The sequence below is a fragment of the Helianthus annuus genome, chromosome 13 (genome assembly GCF_002127325.2).
Source record: "Helianthus annuus cultivar XRQ/B chromosome 13, HanXRQr2.0-SUNRISE, whole genome shotgun sequence".
Lineage (NCBI taxonomy): Eukaryota > Viridiplantae > Streptophyta > Magnoliopsida > Asterales > Asteraceae > Helianthus > Helianthus annuus.
Genome location: NC_035445.2, coordinates 10,734,254 through 10,745,292, shown reverse-complemented (window position 1 = coordinate 10,745,292; position 11,039 = coordinate 10,734,254). Strand labels below are relative to the sequence as shown.

Here is an 11,039-nt window from a genome sequence, read left to right as displayed (position 1 = left end):
TGCTATAAATAAACACTTGACAAAAAATTAGTCAGTGTTTGGTCTGGGCGTGCGATCGAGAGAAGGAACCAAGGGAACCAAAACCCTAAACAACCAAAAATCATCAAATTGAAAGGGGAATCGAGGGCTGATCGAATGCATGAGTCTATATACCCTTTAATCTAAGTGTATTGATCATAAGGTGAGTTCAATTTTCTGTTTTAATGCTTCATGATTTAGTGGGTGTTGAACAATTTGTGAAAATTGTATGAAATCGAGTTGTATGTGAATTAGTATCATCATGTAGAACGAGAATCTTGCTCGAATTTGATGAAATTGAAGAACTTGAGTGAAACCCATTTTTGTTCTAGTGGTATGGTGGTATGTAGTGATTTTATGATAGTGAAAGTTATTTGAAATTGAAGTATGAATGTATAAACAGTAGAGTGTTGTTAGATGAACTTGATTGTAGACTAAGAAACTATGTGAAACTAGGTTGAATTGATCATTGTGAAAAGGACTAGTAGGTTATGCATATCATACATGTACATAGTGTTTAAAATGTCATACGCACACCAAGTGTTCGACTAAATGCTTGAATGATAAATTTGTAATTTCCGAATGAATATGAATGTTGTATGATGATAAACTAATAAGAATGTGCCTTATAGTCTTGTACCGAATACCATGATTATGATGCTTACAAGGTGTTTGATAAAATGCCTACAAAGTTTGTGTAAAATAGTTACTTTTGACAGCCTTAGATAGTCATCTTGTAAAGGCCGTATCTCATTCGTTATTAGGAGTTAGACAACGAGCCTTATATCGTTGAAAAGGTTGTTTCGCATATTACATTTCATATTTGGTCATAAGAGGCTGATTATGAGATTTAGTGGGTCAAAACAGCATGAAAAGTTAGTAAATTCGTTTTGACAGCAAGCTGTTTGGAAGCATTTCAGCTTCTGTGCTGATTTTGTAAAAATCATATAAAATCATAGGAATGTCCGATTGTTACGATCTTTATATGCTTAGAAAGATCTCTGAGTGTAGATCATTTCATATTTGAACATGAAGAACTGAATCAGAAGATAAATGGGTTAAAATGTGTCGTGAACAGCTGCTGCGCAGAAAGTTGCTGCACATTTTTAGTATAAATATTAAGTAAAAATAGTTGTATTGTTATGCACACTTGTATGAATCATGAACTACTGATTTTAATAAATTATTAGTAAGTTATTTGATTGTTTTAAGTGTCTAAAACACTTACCAACTAGTCTATGCATATGATTGCACCAACGGGTCGAAACGGGTTGTTGATAGAAAATAGTAGAATGGATGTGTAAAAAACCAAGGTGTTAAGAAATGGTATGAAATGTTTAATGTATGAAACAAGTTGCCTAACTTAGAGAATGTTATCATTCTAAGTATGGAATTTTGAAAGAATAATGAACATGATGTAAATACATAATTATGCATGCTAGAAGCTCATGTATGACTTTTGTGATGATGGAATGATAAATTGTTAGATTGATTAGCATTGTAGTATTATGATACATGTTGAACTCGTTAAGCGATTGACACGTGAATAGAAGTGTGATTAGTGATGTGTATGATTACGTATACTAACTATTGAATGGATGTAATGGAATGAGATAATAGGAACGTGTCAAGGAGAGCTCAAGCATAGGAGGATAACGGGTCAAGATAAGGCAAGGTGACAAATAAACTTATTGGAATACTCAAGGTAAGTGATTTCTATAATCACTTCTTTAGTTGTTTAAGTAATATAATGTTTTAATTATTAAGTTCATATGAAGTTGAGGTTAAATCAATGGATTATTTTGATAAATGCACGAATGGGTCGAATAATTCATAGATGAATAACAAGCCGAATACGTATAAGTTAAGGAATTCCTTAACTCGGATGTTGGACTTCGAGATCACGTGATAGAATATTAAATTACAATCATATAGGAAGAAACGTGATGCAAAACGGATGAAAAATGAGAGAGTTATGTCCGTTTCAGTAAGGATTAATGGCTAGGAAAAGTGCAGAGTTGACACGGCCGGGTGGTGAACTGACACGGCCGGGTGAAGGTTCGGTCAAAAATATTATTTATGTGATTTATGCGCCGTAGGCTTCGGTATATTATCCGTGAACTACGACGGGCCTCCCAAACATGATTTCGAGTGTTTCCTTGACGATTATAAGTTGTAAACCCAAGTCTAAGCCTCATGTAATTTATATAAGAGCGTGATAGATGTATGTAATGAAGTTGGACATGTATTACATGTAAATGTATACAAAAATACGTACGGAACACGTAGGTATGAATACATGATTGTAGGTATGATTAAATGTATATTAGGTATGTAGATGTGTATGATTGTAAGTTTGTATGTGTGCAAGTATGTGCGAATGCATGATTTGGATGCATTTGAGAATTAGCGTTACTAATAATGCCCTTGGGTTTGGAATATAAGTTGATTGGATGCATTTAAATGGTTAACGTCCTTTTTATGAAGATGTAGTAAATGAATATGTTGAGATTACGGGCTTGGCTAACCAAGTTATTATTGAGTATGTTTGAAAGTGCAGGTTATGAATGTCGGACTTTCGAAGTGTTGATATAATAATGAAACGGTTAGAATATGCTATGGACGTTTTAGTTTATACAATATTATATGTTTGGTCGTCACCATCTACTAACAGGTTAGTTGTATGAGAGTATATGTCATACCCATTTAATTGGGTAATCGAATGCGTAAGAAAAATGAAAGTACGCACACGAATGGAACTAAAATGACGGTTTTATAAGCAAACAAGTATAATGACTAACTTTTTAAAGCTTTGTTGTTGAATGTAGGTAAATCCTCAATTTTGGCGACTTGGAGAATCGGAGCGAGCGCGTGTTCGTGTTATGCGATACCAAACGCTTCCGCTAGCTTGTTCAAATGTTTTTGATCCAAAATTTGTTGTATTGGTTTTTAGTAGTATCTTGTTGAACGAATTGTAGAATTGTAGCTAGTTTGTTTATGTTTAAAACAGGGGTATGCTCGTTTTATGGACGGGTCATGCCCGATTTTTTGTTAAATTATAGTTTGATAATATCACATTTAGGAAGGTGAAATTATGGGCGTAACAAGTTGGTATCAGAGCCTAGGTTTGAGGGATTCGAGCAAGAGTATCAGTGCTTGAACTCAAACCGATGGCTCGTGCAAAAGTGTGCTCGCTCCGAGATTGCCAATGAGGTAAAATTCTAAATTTTCGATTGATATAAGTATGTATAGTGTGTTACGGTATAAGTTTTAAGGTTCAAGTAGGCTACGGGTGATAAGGCGTGTAAAATAAGAAGTCCCGGGACCCGTGTAGCTGAAAACGGACCCGGTAAATGGTCGGAACACTCAAAAGAAATTCAGCAGCGTTTCAGCAAACGGGAGGCCGTCGCCGACGGGCTCCTGGCCGTCGCCGACGCCCCCTTAGTCCCGACGCCCTAAGTGTCTGCCGACGGGCAAAAGTGGCCGAAACCACATTCCAGGACCCGTCGCCGACGGCTTGTGGAGTAACAATCTGCTAAAAATTTTATTTTAGTATTATTTTCGCGTTTCGAGTTACCGGGTTGTCCGAAGGCCCATTCGAATGTTCATGTAGGGTCCAAATAATGCCTAATAAGATGTATCTAACCACAATTAGTGGTTACGATGGAAAGAAACTTGTAAAGGCCTTGTTTTCGTACTTTGAGTTTCTAAATTGTCTACAAGCTTAATGAATGTTCGTGTAAGATCTATATAAGGCCTAGTACGACATATGTGACCACGATTAGTGGATAAGATAGACGGAATATGCTAATCATTTATTTATATGCTATTTATAAGGCCAAGAGCACGCGGGTTATGTGAAGGGTAAGCGCAATTGTTCGGAAGGAATGATCCGTGAATGCGGTCTAGGACCGGCATCAAGGCAAGTAATAAGACGAATTGATCCCTGGTACGTATACTCAACGCGTTGATGTATGAAATAGTATAATTAGGCAAGTGAAAGGAAAATCTAAATGAATATAACAACGACATGGTAAAGGAGTTTTAAAAATGTAACACATGCCGAAACTTAATTCTTCGGGCATAATGTGGCGATTGCGCGAAGACACGAAACTAGTACGTGGATTGTGTACCTGGCCAGTACACAAGAAACGTATGACGTTCGTGAGACCGCGATAATTGTTACATGTATGTCCGTTAGAATTGGGTAGCAGGTGGGCGTACGGGTGAAATGAGTAGTAAGACTCTCGGGAGATTGAGAGTACTACGTAAGAGTACAAAATGCAAGTGATAAGAATAAAATGTTGAATCCGTAAGAAGTACGGACCAACAATGTATGAATGCAATGCTTGAATCCGCGAGACGGATTCAAGGAATGAAAGATATTAATGCAATGCTTGAATCCGCGAGACGGATTCAAGGAATGAAAGATATGAATGCAATGCTTGAATCCGCAAGACGGATTCAAGGAATGAAAGATATGAATGCAATGCTTGAATCCACGAGACGGATTCAAGGAATGAAAGATATGAATGCAATGCTTGAATCCGCAAGACGGATTCAAGGAATGAAAGATACGAATGCAATGCTTGAATCCGCGAGACGGATTCAAAGAATGAAAGATATGGATGAATGCTTGAATCCGCGAGACGGATTCAAGAGATGAAAGGCATGAATGCAATGTTCAAATCCGCGAAGCGGACTTAAGGTATAAAAAGGCGAAAACTAGTCTACATAAGAAGAGTCAATAGTTTGACCATGATTGCGTCAAACAAGTCATATAAGTAAATGTAAAGCAAATGAACAAAGGAATGACAAGAATGAAGATATTCGAATGTGAAGTAATTACGTACCAGACAAATAAATGTTCCTTAAGTGATGTGATTCAGTTTATGCTTGAACTTCGATATATATATATATATATATATATATGAATATATTTATGCAAATGCGTTTTGTATAAGAATGGTCGAAAGGATAAATGGGTCATACGGGTCAGATGGCGATCGCCATTTGAACTCGGTAGTTAATGTTTTGATATGTTAAGTTTTGTACTCATAGGTGAGCTTGATGAATGGACACGCAATGTTACTAATCAGAAAGGAAGGATCATCGTAAGGTATGGATAACGAATCAATGGAATTTACTTCCGTCAGGTATGTATAAAAAGAAGTGTAACTTTAATAGGAGGTTAGTACTCGACTAGAAATGGGTGTGTCAGAATAGAATGTATGTATATATACAAACCGTAATGCAAAATGTGGAGTGAATTTCAAAATGTTCGTAATGATCGTCGGGTAGTATTGAACTTGAATGCTCGTAACTGTGGAAATTCTGATAAAATATAAGAGACGATAAGTATCCTTAAGAAATGCTAACTTTGATGCTCGGCTTGTTGGTCATGTTCATTTGAACAAGACATTGTAGAAAAGATACGCATGGCATAAATAACAATAATAACCATGGAAATAATGCTTAGTCTTCGTGATTTAAGTATGGATAAGTAAGTTTAAGAAGGGACGTTGGTAACGGGATGATAGGGTTTGCTCGTGGTGAACATAATGAAATAATGTATATGATATAATGATAGAATGAAACAAATCATAGAAAGTGAAAACGACACTAATAAGAGCTCTGGATGAGATTATGAGTTTTATGTGATTATGAAAATAAATTACATAATTTAAGAACGTAAGGACAATGCGTACAATCATGTTTAGGTATGAAACAAACTTTTGACCAAGATCCCGAATGTATTCATGTTGTAATAAGCATCGTGAATGAATAGATGGAAAGGTAAGAGTAGTATTGGTCTACTAAGAATAAGAAAGGTTTCGGGGACGAAACCTTCTTTAAGGGGGGTAGACTTGTAACACGCCAAATTTCGTAAGATATATTACAATGTTTTAATTGCAATATTTGACTTTCAGAAATGATAAACATAGATTTCTACTATTATTAAAGTTTTATAAACTATGGAAAGTTTAAAGCATATGTGCACATAAAGTTAACCAAGTTAGTATGTGAAATGAAATAAGTGGCATGTTTTAAAAGATAGAGGGGTTAAAATGGAAATATGCTATAAATAAACACTTGACAAAAAATTAGTCAGTGTTTGGTCTGGGCGTGCGATCGAGAGAAGGAACCAAGGGAACCAAAACCCTAAACAACCAAAAATCATCAAATTGAAAGGGGAATCGAGGGCTGATCGAATGCATGAGTCTAGATACCCTTTAATCTAAGTGTATTGATCATAAGGTGAGTTCAATTTTCTGTTTTAATGCTTCATGATTTAGTGGGTGTTGAACAATTTGTGAAAATTGTATGAAATCGAGTTGTATGTGAATTAGTATCATCATGTAGAACGAGAATCTTGCTCGAATTTGATGAAATTGAAGAACTTGAGTGAAACCCATTTTTGTTCTAGTGGTATGGTGGTATGTAGTGATTTTATGATAGTGAAAGTTATTTGAAATTGAAGTATGAATGTATAAACAGTAGAGTGTTGTTAGATGAACTTGATTGTAGACTAAGAAACTATGTGAAACTAGGTTGAATTGATCATTGTGAAAAGGACTAGTAGGTTATGCATATCATACATGTACATAGTGTTTAAAATGTCATACGCACACCAAGTGTTCGACTAAATGCTTGAATGATTAATTTGTAATTTCCGAATGAATATGAATGTTGTATGATGATAAACTAATAAGAATGTGCCTTATAGTCTTGTACCGAATACCATGATTATGATGCTTACAAGGTGTTTGATAAAATGCCTACAAAGTTTGTGTAAAATAGTTACTTTTGACAGCCTTAGATAGTCATCTTGTAAAGGTTGTATCTCATTCGTTATTAGGAGTTAGACAACGAGCCTTATATCGTTGAAAAGGTTGTTTCGCATATTACATTTCATATTTGGTTATAAGAGGCTGGTTATGAGATTTAGTGGGTCAAAACAGCATGAAAAGTTAGTAAATTCGTTTTGACAGCAAGCTGTTTGGAAGCATTTCAGCTTCTGTGCTGATTTTGTAAAAATCATATAAAATCATAGGAATGTCCGATTGTTACGATCTTTATATGCTTAGAAAGATCTCTGAGTGTAGATCATTTCATATTTGAACATGAAGAACTGAATCAGAAGATAAATGGGTTAAAATGTGTCGTGAACAGCTGCTGCGCAGAAAGTTGCTGCACATTTTTAGTATAAATATTAAGTAAAAATAGTTGTATTGTTATGCACACTTGTATGAATCATGAACTACTGATTTTAATAAATTATTAGTAAGTTATTTGATTGTTTTAAGTGTCTAAAACACTTACCAACTAGTCTATGCATATGATTGCACCAACAGGTCGAAACGGGTTGTTGATAGAAAATAGTAGAATGGATGTGTAAAAAACCAAGGTGTTAAGAAATGGTATGAAATGTTTAATGTATGAAACAAGTTGCCTAACTTAGAGAATGTTATCATTCTAAGTATGGAATTTTGAACGAATAATGAACATGATGTAAATACATAATTATGCATGCTAGAAGCTCATGTATGACTTTTGTGATGATGGAATGATAAATTGTTAGATTGATTAGCATTGTAGTATTATGATACATGTTGAACTCGTTAAGCGATTGACACGTGAATAGAAGTGTGATTAGTGATGCGTATGATTACGTATACTAACTATTGAATGGATGTAATGGAATGAGATAATAGGAACGTGTCAAGGAGAGCTCAAGCATAGGAGGATAACGGGTCAAGATAAGGCAAGGTGACAAATACACTTATTGGAATACTCAAGGTAAGTGATTTCTATAATCACTTCTTTAGTTGTTTAAGTAATATAATGTTTTAATTATTAAGTTCATATGAAGTTGAGGTTAAATCAATGGATTATTTTGATAAATGCACGAATGGGTCGAATAATTCATAGATGAATAACAAGCCGAATACGTATAAGTTAAGGAATTCCTTAACTCGGATGTTGGACTTCGAGATCACGTGATAGAATGTTAAATTACAATCATATAGGAAGAAACGTGATGCAAAACGGACGAAAAATGAGAGAGTTATGTCCGTTTCAGTAAGGATTAATGGCTAGGAAAAGTGCAGAGTTGACACGGCCGGGTGGTGAACTGACACGGCCGGGTGAAGGTTCTGTCAAAAATATTATTTATGTGAGTTATGCGCCGTAGGCTTCGGTATATTATCCGTGAACTACGACGGGCCTCCCAAACATGATTTCGAGTGTTTCCTTGACGATTATAAGTTGTAAACCCAAGTCTAAGCCTCATGTAATTTATATAAGAGTGTGATAGATGTATGTAATGAAGTTGGACATGTATTACATGTAAATGTATACAAAAATACGTACGGAACACGTAGGTATGAATACATGATTGTAGGTATGATTAAATGTATATTAGGTATGTAGATGTGTATGATTGTAAGTTTGTATGTGTGCAAGTATGTGCGAATGCATGATTTGGATGCATTTGAGAATTAGCGTTACTAATAATGCCCTTGGGTTTGGAATATAAGTTGATTGGATGCATTTAAATGGTTAACATCCTTTTTATGAAGATGTAGTAAATGAATATGTTGAGATTACGGGTTTGGCTAACCAAGTTATTATTGAGTATGTTTGAAAGTGCAGGTGATGAATGTCGGACTTTCAAAGTGTTGATATAATAATGAAACGGTTAGAATATGTTATGGACGTTTTAGTTTATACAATATTATATGTTTGGTCGTCACCATCTACTAACAGGTTAGTTGTATGAGAGTATATGTCATACCCATTTAATTGGGTAATCGAATGCGTAAGAAAAATGAAAGTACGCACACGAATGGAACTAAAATGACGGTTTTATAAGCAAACAAGTATAATGACTAACTTTTTAAAGCTTTGTTGTTGAATGTAGGTAAATCCTCAATTTTGGCGACTTGGAGAATCGGAGCGAGCGCGTGTTTGTGTTATGCTATACCAAACGCTTCCGCTAGCTTGTTCAAATGTTTTTGATCCAAAATTTGTTGTATTGGTTTTTAGTAGTATCTTGTTGAACGAATTGTAGAATTGTAGCTAGTTTGTTTATGTTTAAAACAGGGGTATGCTCGTTTTATGGACGGGTCATGCCCGATTTTTTGTTAAATTATAGTTTGATAATATCACATTTAGGAAGGTGAAATTTTGGGCGTAACAGTAAGCCATGCCCAGATCAGCAGTAAGTGATTTCCAGCTTGTTCCAGCTATTACCCACTTGTGCACATGGTTTTTGGTAAACTATGGGCTGGTTTGTGTGCCCATCAAGGTGCCCAATCAAGATATGGCAAGTGTTCGGCTTAGATCGTGTCCCCTTTTGCAAGAAATGATCCTAACGGTCTTCGATTTCCTATAAATAGCAACACCCACTTCATTCTTCCTCACATTTGAATCTGATTCAAGCTCTCTAAGTGGAAGTATATGCTTCCTACCTGAGAATGAATCGGGTCAAATCTTGCGGGGACCTTTTGTAAGTATTCTTTCGTGATTTTCATTCGTTTTAGCATTAAAGTCAAACTGTGTTTGACTTTCTGCATTGACCAGTTTATGATCAAAGCGAAGTTCGTTTGAACTTCATAACGTGAGCGTAATCACGATGGTTATAGTCCCTAGTGACTATACCTACTGATTACCACGTTATCTAGGCTCAGTGACGAGTTGTAGTTTCGGCCAAAATGCGTATTTCTGCGTATTTTGTAACCAAACTACTTTTGGGTATCAAGACCCTTTATCTTGATTTCAAACCTGTTTTTAAACCTCGTTAAACATGTTCTAACATGTTTAACTCGTCACTTTTAGAATTGTGCTTGTCTAGGGTCGTAAAGGTAAGCGATCTAAACCATCGTTTATATTTTCGAACCCAACCCATTTGGTCGTTCTTTAGGATCCGACCAAATACTTTAGGTGACCATAGTTGTATAGGGAATAACCTTCTGAGGTTATACCTTATGGTCGCGTCGTTTAAGTAGTTGTATGATAAGATGTTCTTATGTCTTAGGTAAATTACCAAAATACCCTTTTTGCGCTAAAACTCATTTTAAGCCTATGTAACATAACTTTTGACATATAAACTGATTTGGCAACAATATTAAACATGTTAAGGCACATCTTGCTTGTCATAGGACTAGTTAGGCATTCCTGTGACAACCCTCACTAAACCAGGTATCCGTACGAGTTAATTAATAATTAATTGCTGCTTAATTACTGTGCTTAACTGAAATTGCTGATGAACTACTACTTGATTTCTAGTACTTGTATATACCTGCATCATACTTCACATACTGTCACTACACTATTTACATGTTGAACCTTAGTGACAAACATGATGCACAAAAGCACAGTAGCATTAGAACGGATAACCTATTGAACATGCTGATAAAGCCAGCATCAGGCAGACACTGCCTCTAAGGCCTTTATGAGCCAGAAATATTTTACTACACCCATAGTGAGTGTAGGGATACAAGGGTTGTAGAACTGCGTCTCTAGGAATAAGATATAATGACTGGATGTGCCTAAAACGTACTCTAAGCACAAGCCACAGCACTTTAATTAACATACCAGCTTCTGGCAAACTAATAAAGTGCCAAAACATGAGGAAAATATTCCTAACACTTTGTAGAATAAGTTGTGTCACTAAAAATGTTAATTACGACACTTAAAAGCTTACTTAAGCACTTTAACGGATTACTATCCAACCGAACAACCGGATTATACCCGGGACATAAAAGTATTGACATTAACAATATTGGTCTTTTTCTGAGCCAGTTAGGGTCCCTGAATACCCTAACACCCGCATTATAACACATTACACCACTAACCGAGTAAACCCCTAATCTAACCTAGTTAACCAAACTAAACCCTAACTATCTAGTTGAAATTGAACTAGTACCCCCCCCCCATTGAAATCGGCCCAACTAAGAGGGGACAAGAGTTGATTACTTTTGATTATTTTATTCTATTGTGTCTAGTATCTAGAAGGC

General features: G+C 35.6%; 1 long non-coding RNA gene across 2 annotated transcripts; it reads left to right on the top strand.

The window, feature by feature from the left end:
• Window positions 1–1,109: 1,109 nt before the first annotated feature.
• On the top strand, window positions 1,110–9,219 carry LOC110879990. Of its 2 annotated transcripts, XR_004875672.1 has the most exons (7): window positions 1,110–1,723; window positions 2,579–2,692; window positions 2,847–3,231; window positions 3,856–3,967; window positions 5,080–5,137; window positions 7,734–8,718; window positions 8,942–9,219. It is a non-coding gene; the product is annotated as an uncharacterized LOC110879990 (long non-coding RNA). The 2 variants fall into 2 exon arrangements; XR_004875671.1 differs by having other exon boundaries at window positions 1,110–2,692.
• Window positions 9,220–11,039: the final 1,820 nt, after the last annotated feature.